The sequence below is a fragment of the Tenrec ecaudatus genome, chromosome 16, assembly GCF_050624435.1.
Source record: "Tenrec ecaudatus isolate mTenEca1 chromosome 16, mTenEca1.hap1, whole genome shotgun sequence".
NCBI lineage: Eukaryota > Metazoa > Chordata > Mammalia > Afrosoricida > Tenrecidae > Tenrec > Tenrec ecaudatus.
The window spans coordinates 3,446,400-3,465,139 of NC_134545.1; positions in this window are offsets into that span (position 1 = coordinate 3,446,400).

Below are 18,740 nucleotides of genomic sequence, written 5' to 3' on the forward strand. Positions count from 1 at the left end.
TAGAAAGAAAGACCAGGAGCGGAGCACATCCTTTCTGGGAGATGGAAGACCAGAACCTCCCCCCAGAGCTAACCAAGAGAGAAAGCCTTTCCCTAGAGCCCGCATCCTCAATCCAGACTTCCAGTCTCCCAGTGGCTTATGGGAGGCACACCAGGCATTTCGCCATGACGTGTGTGGATATCCACAAAGGCCCAGGCTCAGATGCCTATTTCCAAATATGACATGGAAGCAGTCACAGGCAACGGAGAAAAAGGGCGGGTGGAAAGCAGAAATCCATCAAGCGTGATAACGCATGTCCTTTCTCAGACCTCAGTGTCCACCATGTCCTGCCCAGTCAGATGCCTCCTGGTGTCTTTGTGGTTGTCATCCGATTGTGCCATGGAACAAAACGTCAGCCCGTCTGGAGCCGTCTTTGCCATCATCAGTGCGCTTGCCCATGGGTGTAGACACCGGGTTTTGAGCTACTCCAAACACAGGAACCCATACCAGGTCACGGTCCGTTTGATCCCGAGGGCTCTCCTTGATTGCTCTTCAGAAGCAGAACAGCAGGGCGTCCTTCCCCTTCTGCCTTAGTCTCCCCTGCACCTGTCCACCACCATCAGCCCACCCAGCTCGGCTCGGAAGAAGGATGCCAGATGGTTGGCGAGGCCCGGAGGGGGAGAAACCACGGGGTCCATCTCACTCCCGCAGCTCCAGAGAGCTGAAGAAATCCTAGCAGCACACAAGCCCAGATGCCAGCACAGCCGGACAGGCGGGTGATGGATGCCACCTTCCCGCTGTGTAAATCTGCGGTGCCGGCTCCCTCGGGCACCATGCTCCCTGCTCAGAGCTGTGCTCATGACCTTGCAGATGGACCTTTGCTGGCGGCCCTGCCTCATGTTCCTGGCCCGTCAATCACAGATCCAGAATGCAGGAGCCTCATCAAGCACTGGCTGGACACACATCGGCTTCCTCAACTGGGTTTTGCTGCATCACGTCCACTTGAGATGAGATTTTATTCAAATGTATTTGCACCCAGTAAAATTTCAATATTCTGTTTTGCTGGGGGAAGGAACAGGCTCATTTTTAGTACAGCTGGGTGCTTTCCTGGGAGCGGCTTTGGTGTCTCCTCGCTATGTTTCTTAAGCATCTTCTTTAGCCTCACGGGGCAGACTGAGCGACTGGACACAAGCACTAGGCACTGGAAGACCCGAGAGACCTTCTGCCGTCCCAAAGCTGGAGGCCCCCGGGGAGACGGACACTCAAGATGCCCCCGGGGGTGGGGGCGAACAGTAGCACACGTCAAACAAGGAGAATGTTCCCCACTCTGCGTCCCTGCACCTAAGCCAGGTCACACCGAGAAGCATGGGCCTGTCCTCCATACTGCCCCAGGGAAGGGCACACAAGCAGTCCCGTTGGCGCTCAGCTTTGAGCTTCCGCAAGAGTGTTTGGAAACTCAGCAGAGAGCCACCATTCTCAACAGAAAAGAATCCTTGATGATGGGAGTCTAGGTCTTGTAAATCCGAAGTCTTTTGTTCCAGCGAAGTGGCAGGCAAAGAATGCCAGCACACCAGCAGGTGTTTCTCCAGTGTCCCCTGGGCAGCGAGGAACCCCAAATGCTTATGAGTGGAGCAGTGGAGAAAGAAGCCAGCGAGTTCGGGCTTGCCTGCCCCCCCAGCCTTGGCTCTAAGCCAGCGGTTCTCAACCTTCCTCATGCCGCGACCCTTTCATACAGTTCCTCAGGTTGTGGTGACCCCCCAACCATAACATTATTTTCGTTGCTACTTCATCACTGTCATTTTGCTACTGTCATGAATCGGGCGACTCCTGTGGAAGGGTCGTTGGACCCCCAGGTTGAGAACTGCTGCTCTAAGCAGTGCCATGCCGCTCGCCTCAGCTGGTGCGAGGGAGCTGGGCAAGAGGGGCCAGGGTGCCTTGCTCTATCTGGCTTCCAGAGAGCCTCGCGCTACATCAGTCCAAGAGAGTGGATGAAAGATGAGTGTCCAGGGGCGTCTCACATATTTCAGACATGTCATCAGGAGGGCTGGTCTCCGGAGAAGGGCCTCGCCCTCAGCAGAAGTCATTGGAAGAGAGGAAGACACTCAACATGGGGAATGCACCGCTGGTGCAGGCTCAGTGGCCATTAGGAGGCTGGCTAAGGCCTGGGCAGTCCTTTGGGCCGGGGTGCAAGGGGCCACACTGAGTTGGAACCAACACCGTGCTCCTCACAGCCACGCAATGTATGTGACTCATGGGCAGACGGGCTAGGGGGCCAGGTGCTGGCCATCGGATCCTCCACCTGAGAGCGGGGGAGTTCAAAATGCTGCCGTGCTGCAGAGAGCTCGAGGACTGGGACTGACAGGACAGGGACAGGATAGCCCTGTGCTCCAACACGCTCCTAGCTCCAGCTCCTGAAACCCCATGTCCGGGGAGCATGCCAGAGCCCAGGACACCGCAGCGCTGGCTCCCTAGGCTTACAATCCTTTGTGTGCAGAAGTCACATCTGCGCTCATTTGTGTTCACTGCTCTCAACTCTCTAAGAATTATGCAGATTAAATTTTTAAAAAAACTGGATTCCAAATGGTCCAACTTGGTTCACAGGTAGAATCCAATCTCAGTCAAGATTCAACACGGGGTGGGAGGAGGGGTATGTTTAACATAAGGGATCTCAGTATGCTTGGGGGGGGGGGAGATAGGGAGTACAGAAAAAGATATGGTCGTAGATCTCCAAGTCTAGAGACATCCCTGAGAAGAAGGTACTGCGACCGAGGGCAGCTAGTTGAGCTGACAATAAACTCCTACCCAGCCTGTGGTTCCACAACAGCCCCCTGCAGGAGAGGGGGGCCCTGAACCTGCCATGGCTCTTTCCTCAGTGGGAGTCCTGATGCTGTGAGTGGACTGCTAACCACAAGGTCAGCAATTCAAACACACCATCCACCCAGAGGAGAGCGTGAGGCTGTCTGGGCTCCCAGAGATGGGAAGTCTTGGACACTGTACGTAGGGGCGCCATGAGCCTTGGGTGGGTCCCCAGTGTCCCCACCATGGAAATGTCCAGGGGAAAGGACCAGCACCTTCCCTGGGCGCCATTCGGTGGATTAAATGCTTTCCAAAATTATCGGGGTCAAAGCTTCCTCCTCCCTGACCTCTCCTTCCAGATCCCTGGAGAGCACATCTTCCCAGTAGCTTCTGGCATGCAGAGGAGATTCAAGTTCCGCAGCAAGTCATTCATTCAGAGGGAGGTGCGATGCGGGGGGTGGGATGGAGGGAGAGGGACCAAGAGTACAGACCATGAACGCTGGCCTAGGAAACTGCCTGTCCAAGTTCAATCTCAGCATGATAAAGACATCAACTGATGAGAGCAATATCGGCAGGCCTCAGAGGTACGGCAGGTTCAATTCCAGATCACAAAGCAAGCCACGTGAGCACACCGGAAAGCTTCCGGCACACTGTCCTGTGTGCTGCAGCCTCATGGTGAGGTCTGAGATAGTGTGAGAATGACCAAGATGTTACCTGGAGATGGAATGATCACATGATGCCAGGGGAAAGGTCGAGTGAAGCAGGGCAAGCCACAAGCCGCACCGAGTCCGCAATAAAGCAGAGCGCAACTGAGCGAGGCGTGCCCGCACAGGGCACGCCCAGCCAAGAGTAAGTCAGGTACTCTGCAAACCGAAACATCATCATCATTTATAACTTAATTTTACTGGCGTTGCCTTACAATAGTAGTTAGTGTCTTAAGGGGTCCGATACACCATAGAAGGCGACATGCAATGCTCAAATCCGAAATGATTTATTTTATTTTGAAGGAACAGAAAATCTTCCCAAGTGGGTACACACGAGGAAAAGTCTCGTGCCCGGGGCCCCAAGTGAAAATATTGCACCGTGGCCTGAGAGAAGGACTGGCGTGTTCTCACCGTGACGGCGAAGACTCCTGACTAGGCGGAGACAGCCAAAAGAGTGAAAGCAGGGCAGTCCGACAAGGAATGCCATCAGGACACTCCGCCGAAGAGAGGGTGGCAAGCTTTTGTCTTACTGGAAGCATGTCGTCTGGAAAGACCCATTGCTTGGAAAGGACACCGTGTTTGAGAAGTGAGACTGTCAGCAAACACGAGCTCCAGCCTGACGAAGCCACACCACGGGCCCCAACACACAGCCTCCAAGGTGTCCATCCCAGGTGGTGGCGGAGCCACAGATGACAGGCGCCAGGAGGCCAGGTCCTGCCCAGCAGACCTGCCCGACCATCCTGAACGCAGGATGGACTTTTGTGGAACAAGAAAGCAGCATCGATCCGACATTAGTCAGTAGGTATCTTGGGACTCGTTAACTGTCATCTAGGATTGGCCTCAAAGAATAACTCACTCGGTGGAGGGTCATTCACGTGAAGGAGTGGCCTGCAGTTTATGCAGATCACACACACACACACACACACACGCACACACATGATACTGTTCTATGCACTTTATCAGGCTGTGCTTTCTCCACAGAAGATTTATTTGTTCTCTCAGTCCACAGGACTTTCAACCTGCTTCTTCAACATTGTCAGCCAAAGGCATCCACGGTTCTCTGGTCTTCCTGATGTTCTCTTCAACACTCACGTGAACACGAGGTAATTAAAACGCAAACGTGGCTTGGATCAGGTGTGCCTTGGGCTTCCAAGGGATACCTCTGCTCTTCCACTCTTTCAAGAGCTCTTGGGCAGCGGATCTGCCCAACGCAGTATGCCCTTGGCCATTGGTTCTATGTGTGTTGAGTGTCGATGCCAGTGAAATTTCATCCTTCACAACCTGGAGCTTTTCTCAGTTAAGCCAGAACACTCCTTTGGACACGTGTTTGCTTGAGGGCTGGTGAAAGAACGGAAGAAGACGTGGACTGCACAAGGGCTGCAACAACGGGCGCAAACAGCAAGATGAGCCCAGTGTAACACTGGGCAGTGTTCCGATTTGCTGTGCACAGTGTTACTGTGAGTCAGCGCCCGCTGGAGGGGGCACCAAAGAGCAATATTCCATTCTATGCATCTGTCCTTTTTTTTTTTAACTTGGGTGTGTTACATGCAAAAATTACAGTAAGCTTATCTGATCTTTACCTCTTGGTTTCCAAGAATCTAGGACGTGGTTGGGACAGTCCCTCCACCGTAGACATCACACCTCTGGAAATGTCCCTGAGCATCATCACAGAGTCACTGACAATGGCGGTGCCATTCCCTTGGCCGCGCCCTCTCTCGGATCATCAATTCCATTTGCGCTGGGCCCACGCTGCCCATTGGACACAGAACAGGATTCCACCCAACCAAAATAAAGTTGGCACCTACAGTTACACGCGGATTTTCAGTCAACACAGGGGACCATTTTAGTGGCCTGTTGCTTTTGATGGGGTTGTAGCCTTCCGTTCCCATCTCTGTCGGGCTTCCCTGAATTCTCTTCATTGATTCATTGTTTTCCCCTGGGAGGAATGGACAAAGCCAACAGAGAGGCACACTGGCAGTGAGGGTGCTATTAGGGGAGACTCCCCACTGTCTGCCTCAGACCTGGAGAGAGCTGCCCTCGAGCCCCACCCCCGGCTGTGAACACAATCACATCTCCCTTCAAGCTCTCTGGGGTGCCCGGAGCCAGACACTCCCTGGGAACGCCAGACTCATTTGCCCTGACACTGCTCAGGACTTGCTTCATCTATTTCAATTTCTGACTTTCACTGAGGGGAGAAAAGCAATCTATCTTCTCTTAGGAGGAAAAAAGTCATTTGGAGGAATCTATTTTTGTACATTGGAAAGAGTACCCCAAGCATTGCTGGTTCTTGATGAATATTGAATAATGACAGAGACAGAGACAAAGAAAGGGAAGGGGGAACCGAAGGAAGGAAGGAGGGAGGACATGGGGCCGGGAAGAAAGAAAGAAAGAGATCTGTCCACAACCTTCAGACACCCCTAAGCAGTCAGCAGGGTAGATTCATTTGCCTATTTTTTCCATAGCTTTTTTCCAGGTTGTGTTCAGGTTGAGTGCTCGAGTAGTTGCACGGTCAGCGAGCTCCACTGCTCCTCTGAGGCTGGAGGTTTGATCTGCCCAGAGATGCCTAGGAAGAAAGACCTAGAGATGGACCTCGGAAACACCAGCCACTGGCAAGCACCCACAGCTCGGTTCTCCTATGACCCATGCAGGACCCGACTGTGGTGTAAGTTGGCAAACACTCCGCCACTGGTCTGCTGTGCTCTGAGGATAGGGTCACGTGGTTCGCCCTCAGTGCTTGCCACTGAAATTCTTACTAAGCACCTTGATGCAGGGAGAGCATCCGGGCACCCTGCTGTCCACTGACCCACTGTGCCACACAAAGGCACCCAACCCAGGTTTGTCTCTTAATGTGAACTTGTCCCAGAGCTGATCTCATACCGGTGGTGGTGGAAGAGAGACAAGCTTTGAAATCAATGGAGCAAGGACTTCGTCTGTAGCAAATCATTTCAATCATCAGAGGTATAAAGTTGCAAATGGAAAATGTGTTTTCCATCAACACTTGAGTCAAAACAAAAATTCTCTCATTTCGGGAAAGATAAGTTAGCATGTGCCATTATGTTTACATGACAGACAGATAGCTAAATGCTACGTAGATTGTTAGACAGGTGAATAGACAGACAGACAGACAGGTTATGGATATACAAGCACAACTCTACAGATATAGTTGCCTCGGGTTGCAGTTTCTAATACATTTTGATCAAATATGATAAATTCATCTAGTAGTTTCAATAAACGTATTTGTGCTTTTCAAGATGCATACTTGGATGTGATGCTTCCAAGTTTTGGATCTGTCATTGCACACGTAAAGGGCTTCCCTCGCTGCTGCCCTTCAGGGGCCACGGAGACTGGCTGTGCCCCGCATGCTGCCCACGGGAGGGCATTCAGAAAGGACTGCTGCAGGCCTGGGCCCCAAACAAGTCTTCTAACTCCAATGGACCACGGGTCTCACAGAGGAGGCACGCCTGCACCGTGGCCATACTAAGGGGATGTGGATGTTACAGAGCAAACCCTGACAGGGTCTGAGAGGGGCGACACCAAAATGACCCTGGGTCTACGATGGTGGCAGGCAGGCAGGCATCTCAGGGAAGGGATCACCAAGGCAATGGTGTCACCTGGGATTGGTATCATCTGTCACCCAGTGCAGCAACACATCACCACCCATCAACCAGGGCGGGAACAGGTGTACCATGGTGCTCACCACAGGGCAGAGGAGAGGGTTGCTGAAGAATGTAGGGCCAGCAGGGCCATGTCACCCACCTGGGAGGGGTTCCCAGCCAGCAGCCCCACTGGTGGGGACACCACACCCGAGTGACCCTTCTGCTCTGGCATCAGTAGTCTGTAACAGAATTTCCCCTGGGAAACTCTAACCAACAATCAGAACGGGGGACTTCTATACAGGGCAGGGCTGCTGCATGCATCACCCAGACAGTGTCTGAGAGCGGTGTCTGCAGAGGGGTGACCTGGAGTCAGTGTGAGGACCAGCTCCACGTGAGCCCTGTGTGTGAAGGAAACCCCACCCTGTTGGGTTCCAGGAACGGCCACATGTCTCATCTTGGGGTGACTAGACGAGACACATGGCTGGCTGCCCCCTTTTTTCCGGTCACGAACCAGACACCCCAGGAAGCTGACATTGTAGAGGCAGCTCCAACTCCTGTATGTCAGAGGAGAGTTGTGGTCTGTAGGCTTTTGTGTTAAGCCGAGTGGACTCAAGGTACACATTCCCCGACACATATGTGTAAGAGAGAGCGCTCTATGAAAGGGCAATTGTGTATTGAGAACACATCCCAGCCCGGTCCAGATCAAGTCTCTAAGTCCGATATTAGTCCATATACCCGATACTAGTCCATAAGCTCCTCTTCAGACTCACGCAGCACATGCAATGATGCCGAGTGCAGGAAGATCACAAGTCAGTGGGTGGGAAGTCTTGTGGATCCAGTGGCAGTGGAAGCATCTCAAACCTGGCGTGGGTTTCCACATGGCTCCTTCGGCTGCAGGGCGCTGGCCCCATCAGTGTGGCTCCATGCAGCTTATCAACCTCTCAGGAGAAAGAGAAGAAGTTCGCAGATTCCTCATGAGAAGGCCACACCCACAAGGAAGTGTCATCAGGCTGTGACCTGATTGACAGGCTATCCTCCACCCCTCACTCTTAATACCCTCAAGTTGACATGAGATTATGTAACTACCACAGCTTTCCAATGACAGAAGTAGACTCTCTAGCCTTCCTTCCGATGTGCCTGTGAGTAGTCTTCAACCTCCATCCTTCTGGTTAGTAGCTACGCACCTTAACCATGTGCAACACCCAGGCCAGATGCCCACCCTCCCGATCCCCATGTCCCTTCATAAAGCCCTCACTGACGTGTTTGTGCTCACAAACTAAGTTAGACAAAATGTCCAACTTGACAAAAATTCAGCTGAGCTTCTCTTTCGCCCAGACTCCTTAAGTTTGGCCCACCCTGAGCCTAGCCAGCATATAATATCTTCTTATCAAGTGCCCCAGGGAATCTGCGGACACAGGCAAAGGCATTCTGGAACCTACTGCTGTTTTATGTTTCTTTTCAGAGCTCTATCTACAGCAGTGAAAGCTGTTGGTGAGGGCCATGTTGCCGGAAACAACCTAGTCAGCTAACCTCAGGGTTTACGATTGTGGTAGTTATATAATCTCGTGTCAACTTGAGGGTATTAAGAATGAAGAGGTGGAATGTGCTTTATACAATTGATGTATGTATATGTATGGATTGTGATAAGAGTTGTATGAGCCCCTAATAAAATGTTTATAAAAATAAAAGAGAAGAATGAAGAGGCGGAGTTTAGCCTGTCAATCAGGATGCAGCTTGATTGGAAGACGATGGAGATCAATGGAGGCCAGCCCCTCTCTCTATCTGCTTCCCCTTCTCATTGATAAGCCGTCTAGAGCCACACTGAGCCCTGTGAGAGCCCTGGAGATGCTTCTACTGCCACTGGATCCACAAGACTTTGCATCATTGCAAGTGCAGTCTGAGTCTGAAAAGGAATTTAGTCTAGTATTGGACATAGGTGTCAATATCAGACTTATGGACTTGATCTAGACCAGACTGGGATGTTTTCTCAATATTAAGCTCTTCCTTCTATACATATATGAGTGTCTCTGGATTTGTTTCTCTAGTCAACCTAGGCTAACACAACGAGGATCCTTGGCTTTGAAGAAGGTAGTAGGTCCACAGCATCCTCACTTGGGCCCATCCCGACCTGACCCGATGACAGAGCTATCTCCACCATCAACATGGGTCCCTCTGTCCTAACTGGCTTCACTACAGCGTTGGTGAAGTCAGCAGGCAAGGATGGACAAAACCACCCTGAAGGCAGGACAACCAGGATGCTCCTTACACGAGATGATGGCGAGACGTGGCCACAGGTCCTTTGCACGTGCCATCCAGGAAGGCCAGTCTCTAGAACGGGGCATCATGTTTGCCAAGTAGAACGCAGTGACACGGGGAGAAACTCTCCACCGGAGGTTCCGGCACAGTCGCTGCAGTAATGAGCTCACATACAGCAGGGACTGTGAAGCTGGGCCAGGACCCAAGGTCGCCAGGACCTGAAGCAAATGGCAGAGCAAGAGAACCCTATCAGACCCAGATGCCTGGACCCACTTCCACGACGCACATGCATCAAGCAGAATGAGCACTCTGATTACGTTGTCCAGTGTCCTTGTCCACTGGGACACATTTTCCAAATGGTGTCTCAACACACAGGCTGAAGGTAGCGACATATGTTGAGTGTGATTGGCGTCGAGTCCCAAAAGGCACTTTTTTAAAAAATAAGAAGAAAAAAAATTCTCTAATCTGTTGACATCTTTTTAAGGGTCAAATGTTGCCCCCCACACCCGAGCCGAGCTCAAGCCCACAGAGGGTCGCTGAGGTTGCCGGCGCTGGCTGGCTGGAGAGCCTTTATCAGCCAGGGCGGCTTCCGTGCAGGGTCAGCAGGCAGCTGCAAAGCCTCCTGCGTGGGCATTAATTGCCATTCAGAGCTAAGTCTTTGTGCTGGGATATTTTCATCTTTCTTAAGGCGTGCCTGTCACTGTGACTGGACTATCTGACTATTAAACTGTGCCCGCCTCAGCTTGCCAACCCTCCAAAGAGACTGCAATGCTAGGACCATAGGAGATCAGCAGACAAGTGACTTCCCTTTGAGTAAGAGCAAGCAAACCCCAGCCTTGCTCCTGAGAAAGACAGGGCTTCGGCGTGCTGAAGACTGACTCAGCAAATGGCCATGGGATCCTCCTCCACTGCCGGGAGGCAGGAGGGCCTCATTCCCGAAGGGCAGTCAACACGAGGCAGCCAGATCTGTTTTATTCTCTGGCCTTGGAGACTGGAGAGGAATGGGGGAGAAAGATGGAAGGGTCTTTCTTGATTCACCAAGGGTGGGGTCTGTAGGAGGTGAGTTCTCAAACAGCAGAATGGAAACAGAAACACCCGGACCTGATGGAATGATGGTTGACTGAAGCCCCACTACTTTCTTTTCTGGATTTCCCTAAGCGGAGACCTAAGACTTGCATGGTGGAAAGAGCAGGAAAGCAGAACTCTCATAAGCGCCATCTAAAACATGTCAGCGACAGTAGGACTAAGGAGCCAGCCAACGGTGGCTTTTACTCTGTCCTAGGAGGTCGCCATGGGTCAGACTCAACTTGGCAGTCACGGGACATTGTTTTTATTGATAGATGGCCAGCCAGTTGTGTTATGCACTATATGTATTGACTGACTGTGGTAGTTACATAATCTGTTGTCAATTTCAGACAAGGGCGAAGGGGTGGAATTTAGCCTATCAGGTTGCAGGGTGATGACCTCATTTGGAGGTGCTAAGGAAATAAATAGCTCACTGGAGACAGGACACATGCTCACTCCCTGCGAGACATTATGCACAAGGAGCTTGATGGAGCTATACTGATGCAGCCAGAGCCCTGGAGCTGAAGGAGCCATGTGGAGACCCATGTCAGTGCTGAGATGCTTCCACTGCCACTGGATCCACAAGACTTTGCACCCACTGGCCTGTGACCTTCCTGCATTCGGAATCATTGCACGTGTTGCATGAGTCTGAAGGGAAATTTCTAGATTGGTATAGGACACATGGGCTAATATCTAATTTATGGACTTGATCTGGACTGGGCTGGGATGTATTCTCAATATTCAATTGCTCTTGTATAGAAAGCTTTTTCTTATTTACATATGAGTCTCCCTGGATTTGTTTCTCTAGTCTACCCTGACTAACACACTGATCCTATTACGTAAATGCACTCATTCATGGAAGTTTATTCCAATCTGTTTCCCTGGGCTAACATGACATCTAAACGTGTCCCATCTCCCTCTCAGGCTTCTCCTGGTGGTGACATTTTCTGTCATTCCTGTTTTTGAGGACTTTAGAAGTTTGGAGGAGAACTGGTGGGAGATTGTGTCGAGTGCCGCCGTATTGCAACTTCTCTCATGCGGTTCTGCTAAGAGCCTGGTGTCACAGGCCATCCAGAAGAGGACCACAGAGATCGAGTGCCATTCCCATTATCCTGCCAGGTCACCGTGAGTTGGAAGCAAGCTGATGGCAGTGGGGTTGGCTTGGTTTGATATTTCTCTTTAACCCACTGTCCTCCTGTAGATTTTGACTCTCAGCAAGCCTTTAGGACAGAGCAGAATTGTCCTGTCGAGTTTCCAAAGCTGGCCTCTTTGCAGAGGCAGACTGCCACCGGGTCCCCTTGCAAAGCAGCTGGCAGACTCCATATGCTGGCATTCCGGTAGCAGTTGCCAGCTTCAACCACAGTGCCATCGGAGTGGCTCAAGCTTTTGTCTGAGAATCTCCCCCAGGAGAAATGAAAGAGAGATGTTTCTCAGCTCAAGGAAAACCTGCCAGGAAGTGCTCTTCTTCCATCGGAATAAAGGAGGGGGAGCTTGGACACACTGCAGCAGCAAAGGTCCTCCCATCAACCATGGAAATATCTGCAGCTGCCTTTCCCGACTGCCTTGGGTCCTGGCTCTGATGTGAGCCAACTGCTGGGTTAGGGGACCAGCCTTGTGCAGATGACAGGCTCCTAGAGCCACAGATGCACTCTGGGAGTGTGGTGGTAAAGATGGTGGTCTTGGCAACCCTAGGGGGCAGTTCCCCTCGGTCCTACAGAGTTGCTACGAGTTGGAATCCACTCAAGGACAATGGCCTCACGAGAGCCCCATCTTTCCTCTGGAGTTCCCCAGTGCTGTGAGCCACTTGGGTGAGCCCTCTGCTGCCTGCCATTGGCTGTTCAAAGCAGAGATGGCTCTTCTCAGGTGGAAAGACTTGACCACACCAATGGGTAGAGGATAGAGAGGCTTTGTTCCTTGTGGGACGTTTGGAAAGAACATGTTGGGCACAGCAGAACCAACACTGAAGGCTTAATCTTTGCTGCATTGGAGTCCTGCAAGCCCATCAACCCTGCAGAGCCCATTGTCCCCAGGATGTACATCCCACAGGAAGAAAGATACCCCGATACCCTGACCTCTGCCTTCCCCTTCTGAGACACCACAAGACACTGCCAAGGCCATGTCTCCATGGCTCCAGTTGACTCAAGAAACCCGCTTTTGCTTGGTCCATGGGCTTGCCTCATGGTACTTTTGGGGAACTTGACCGCTGACAAAGGAGCCATAAGACTGGAGATAAAACGACATCCTTAGACCTTCTGCTGACACAGCCACACCCCACTGGCAAGTATTTCCATTTTCAAAGCAAGGGCAGCTGTGATACACAGCATTGACTTTGTTCTTGTAAGGTGTCCTTCTGACTCCAGCAGGACCTTGTCCCCGACAGAAAGAAACACCGCCCATCCTGCGCTATCTTCGCAATCGCGGCTATGTTGGGCCCACTGTTGCAGCCCCAGAGTCAGTCTGTCTCCTGCAGGGTCTTCCTCGCTGCACGTGCTTTGTCTCCATTCCCCCCACTTACGCCCGCTTGGCAGTGTCTGCCTGTGCAGGTCAGAGGAAGTCTGGGCTTCCGAGTGTTGGTAGGAAGGACACACAAGGAGCCCTGGTGGCACAGGGGTTAAGCACTCACTCAGCTGTTAACCAAAAGGCTGCACTCATTCTCGGGGGTAGCAGTTGGTGGGTTTGAACCACTGACATCTTGGCTAGTAGCCCAGTGCTTAACCCACTGCACCCCAAGGCCCCCTGAATCTCCACCTTAGGATGTATCCTTTGCGGTGACTCCTTGATGGGGGGAAGTTGGCTCCCGACCAATCTCAGCCCAATTCCAGGCAACTGGGCTTGTAGAAAGCTTTCACGTTTCTGGGCAAAACGCCACAGTGGTCTCAACAATGGGCTCATGCGCTGTAGTTACCATGAAGATAGCATGATACAAGGCAGTCCTTCACCCCACCATGCAAGGGGCCATGGTGAAATGAGCCTCAAAACTGTCCCTCAAAACTGAGCCTCAAAACTGTGGTAGTGACATAAGCTAGTGTCAACTTGCAGGTATTAACAGTGAAGGGATGGAGTCTAGCCTGTCAATCAGGTCACAGCCTGATGACGTCTCCTTGTGGGCATGGCCTTCTCATGAGGAATCTGGGAACTAACTCTCTCTCTCTCTCTCTCTCTCTCTGCCTTCATCTTCCTGTGGAGGAATCATACTTGAAGAGTTGGAGAAGCCACGTGAAGATCCACGCTAGTTCTGAGATCCTTCCACCACCATTGGATCCGCAAGACTTTTTACCCACCAACCTGTGATCTTCCTATATTCGGCATCATGGCAAGAGGCTCTGTATGAAGAGGAATTTATGGACTAGAATTCAATATATGGGCTAATATTGGTCTTATGGATTTTATCTGGACTGGACTGCGATGCTTTCTTAATATACAATTGCTCTTTGATATCAACCTCTTTCTTATACATGTATGCACGTCTCTGGATTTGTTTCTCTAGTCAACTGGGCCTACACATGCACCCAACAACAACTTATGAAGATAATCCTCTGCCTCTAGGTACTGAGCATGAATCCCACTCATTTCCAGAACAGCAGCATGGAAATGCCAAATGAACCCCATCACCAGTCCCCCAATCCCAGTCTTTAGCTGGCTCATATTATACCTGAGCTCAGAGACCTACTCAGTGGTGAAGGCACTTGGAACCAAGTTTTCATTTGTAACTAAGAAGTGTAAATGGTTTTCCTGGATGGTGGCCTTTGCACCTAGTAGACACGGCTTATTTGCTGTTCACTTATATCAGTGGCCTCTGTTTAATGCCCATTAGCCTTTTAAGTCCATTATTAAGAGTCTCCAGAAGGCATTTTCCATTGTAGGTACACTGCTTAATTGGTGCTTAGCTTGTTGTTCAGCCCTCCTTCCTTATTCTCCAAAGCTGCCACCGCCAACCTAAGCGGGTCCTCTTTGGTGACACTGACCAGACATAATCCTTGTGCAGGGCTAGGGCAGTATCTGGCAAGGGCAATGTGCTGGAAGGAAACCAACCTTTGCTATCGTTCACAAGACTGAAGTCACTCACTTCTTTCATTCAACCACTTGACATTGATCATCAACTCTACACAATGCCCTGCTAGCACTGCTGGGTAAGCACTGGACTGTTAACTTCAAGGTCTGTGGTTCAAAACCAACTGCCACTCTGCAGGAGAAAGAGAAGACCGTCTGCTCCCAGGAAGATGTGCAGCCCAGAAACCATCTGTTGGGTTGCTATGCGGCAGAATGGAGGAGATGGCAGTGGGGGGGGGGGGATTGGGTTTGTTTGAAGAGAATAACTTGGGGAAATTTAGAGTGAGCTCAGATTTGTCATTTAAATACCCATAGCACCCAGGTGATGCATTTAGTTTAGGAGTTACATGATGATAGATTGATTCTCGTTCTTCTGTGCTTTACCTTCTGGAGGGACTGGGTCAACATAATGGCTTGAAGGCAACTAGTTTAACCAATTGAGAAGTAGTTGGAATTAAAAAAATGTTTTAACACCACTTCCTTACCCCCCCTCCCCAAGTCCCCCCGAACAAACACAGGGACAAGGGAACAACATGGGACCCAAAATGGTAGAGAGGCGGGAGTGGCAGGCCTGGTGGGGAATGATCAAGGGTAAGGTTGCGTAGAGAACAGGTATAGCTATAGCCCAGGTGGTGACGGAGCATGGTAGTAGGGCAGGAGGAAAGTCAAGGGAGATGGAGGAAAGAGCTAGGAGTCAATGGGCATTTATGGAGGTCTAGACAAAGTCATGTACATGCAAATATATATATGAGGATGGGGAAATAGATCTATGTGTCTCTATTTATAGGTTAAGTATTAAGGTGGCGGAAGGACCCTACTCAAACACTCCCTCAATGCATGAATACTTTCTTTTATTAAATTGGAACTCTATGATGCTCACTGTCCTGACACAACTGCTGAAGCCAAAGTGGGTGAACAAGTAAATGTGGTGAAGAAAGCTGATGGTGCCGGGCTATCAAAAGAGATAGTGACTGGGGTCTTAAAGGCTTGAAGATAAACAAGCGGCCATCTAGCTCAGAAGCAACAAAGCCCACATGGAAGAACACACCAGCCTGTGTGATCGCGTGGTCCCGAAGGGATCAGTTATCAGGCATCAAAGAACAAAAAATCATATCATTGGCTGCACACCTCCATGATAGGATCGCTGAAGACAAATGGGTGCATAAGCAAATGTGGTGAAGAAAGCTGATGGTGCCCGGCTGTCAAAAGAGATAGTGTCTGGGGTCTTAAAGGCTTGAAGGTGAACAAGCGGCCATCTAGCTCAGAAGCAAAAAAGCCCACATGGAAGAAGCACACCAGCCAGTGCGATCACGAGGTGCCCAAGGGACCATGTAAAAGGCATCATGCAAAAAAATATATATATATATATATGTGTGTGTGTGTATGTATGTAAGTGTGTGTATGTATGTGTGTGTGTGTGTGTGTGTATACACACACCATATTGAATGAAGGGGGAAGTGCAGAGTGGAGACACAAGGCCCAAGTGTCAGCCAATGGAGATCCCCTCATAGAGGGGTTTAGGAGAGGAGATGGGGCCGTCAGGGTGCGAGGTAGTACCGATGAAGAGCACAGCTTTCCCCCAGATCCTGGATGCTTCCTCCCCCCAACTACCATGATCTGAATTCTACCTTGCAGGGCTGGATAGGGCAGAGGTTGTACACTGGTACATATGAGGGCTGGAGGCACAGGGAATCCAGGGTGGATACCTTCAGGACCAAGGGTGTGAGGGGCGATGCTGGGAGAGTGGTGGGTGAGTGAGTTGGAAAGGGGGAACTGATTACAGGGATCCACATGTGACCTCCTCCCTGTGAGAGGGACAGCAGAGAAGGGGGGGAAGGGAGACTCCTGATAGAGCAAGATATGACAAAATAATGATGTATAAATTACAAAGGGCACCTGAGGGAGAGGGGAGCAAGGAGGGAGGGGAAAAAAAAAGAGAACCTGATGCAAAGGGCTTAAGTGGAGAGCAAATGCTTTGAGAATGATTGGGGCGGGGAATGTATGGATGTGCTTTATACAATTGATGTATGTATATGTATGGATTGTGATAAGAGTTGTATGAGTCCCTAATAAAATGTAAAAAAAGAAAAGGAAAAAAAATAAGAAAGAAAGAAATGATTAGGGAAAAGAATGTACAGATGTGCTTTATACAATTGATGTATGTATATGTATGGACTGTGATAAGAGTTGTATAAGCCCCTAATAAAACATTTAAAACAAAACAAAACAAAAAGATTGTGTCTGGGTGATGAATGTCTGACTTACAACTCATACAAATGAAAAACCCTGAGTGTTAGTCTGGGAACTTTAGAGAAACAATCCACAGAAATTCATGTATAAGAAAGAGTTTTATATAAAGGTTAAGTGCGCCTCAAGAAAACATCCCAACCCAGTGCTGCCCAAGCCCACAAGTCCAGCATTAACCCATTAACCCATATGCCCGACACCAATCCACAAAGTCCTCCTCCATCTCACAAAACACACACTATGACGCCAACTGCAGGAGGAAAGCTGAGTCAGTGAATGTGTAAGCATCTCAGCGCTGGCAGGGGTCTCCACATGGCTGCTCTAGCACCTAGGGCTGCATTGGAGTAGGTTCATGGGGCTTCTCCTTGGGGATGTCTTGCAGGAAATGAGCCTTGCCAGCTGAAGCAGGGAACTGGCTAAGGCAGCTGCATCCTAGTCCAACCATCACAAAGCAAGAGACCCGAGAACTAGAAAGGCGAGGCTCACCAAACCATTTATCTCTCTGCTCTTCAATTAAACCCACGTGTTTATCAGCCAGGGTGGCACAATAAACTAACTACCTCACCCTGTAAACACTATTATAGCAAACATGCAAAGTACCAGCAATGGCTTGTAATTACAATTAGGCACAGTTTTGCATCAAAGCACTCTCCGTGTTGTTGCTGAATTATGAGGTTAACATGTTTTAGTTTATCTTGAAGTGTTTCTTTAATGTGTTGTGCATAGAAATGTACACCATAGGGTATGTACTAAGGCAGCTATTCTCAACCTGTGGGTCCCGACCCCTTTGGGGGTCATATGACCCTTTCACAGGGGTCACCCGATTCATAAACAGTAGCAAAATGCCAATGATGAAGTGGCAATGAAAGTCATTTTTTGGTTGGTGTTGGGGAGTGTGGGAGTCACCACCACATGAAGCACTGTATGAAAGGGCCGCGGTGTTAGGCAGGTTGAGACCGCTGCTCTAAGACAACCAGTAAGTTGCTAGGAGTCGGAATGGACCCAGGAGCTGTGAGCGAAGACAGGCACGTGACTGACAGCAGACACACACTGTGCCTCACCGCTCCCACGGCTCTACAAATGCAGCTGAGAAGCAGCATTCATTCATTCATCACCCAGGGCTGTCTGCAGTGCCGACATTGGACTGCCTTAGATCAGCAATTCACTTTTGTAAAGTGTTAGTGCAGTTTCCAGGGCAGCCTGGCTATAAACTGAGTGCCATTGTGACATGACATGAAAGACGCTTGGTTGCCCCCTGCCTTCACTGGTATGTACCCTGAGACAGTAAGGTAACTTCCATGTGGGGAGCTGGGGGGAGCACACAGAGAAGTCATCCCATCTCAAAATTTGATGGACGTCACCGGTGGAAAGTTTGGGTATCTAGTTAATCTCCCCAGGAGCACGGAGTGCATCTGGTTCTACCCAGCTCACTGAACTAATGTGAAGTTAAGTGGGCTTCACCAATGGCATCGCTGGATGAAAAACAAAGCCTGCCTTTGAGCCCCAGATGATTTAATGAAACGCACGCACCACCGGTTTGCTATAAATTAAAGATCAGTATGGGATTTGGGTTTGGTTCAAAATGCAAGGTGACAGCCGTTGGATTAACTTTATAGACGCACCGGGAAATTTTATCAGGCTTTGCTCAAGGAGAACCGAAGAAGGGAGGCGATGATGAAGGTGAGGGATGAAGCCAAGTTCGAGTTCTCCACCAGGAGCAATGCTCCGCCGGGGGTCCTGGAACAATGAGCCCGGAAACAATGAGCCCGGAGTCTGCTCATGGGACCGGACAGCCAGGGGATGCAGCTTACAGTCCCACTGATGCCCCTGCTGACACCTGGATTCACGGATACCGTGGATCATTAGCCAGAGCAGAGGGTTACAGAAGCTTCCAGAAGGAGGGATCAAAGGATCAGCCAAAGGCCAAACCATGTGTTCTTCTTTGCCTGGCAAATCAAAAGGCATGTGTGTGGAGGAGCCAGAAGAAATGCTGACACAGGCCTCCAGGTCTGGAGCTTAACTCACCTCCACGGCTCCATTTCTAGCC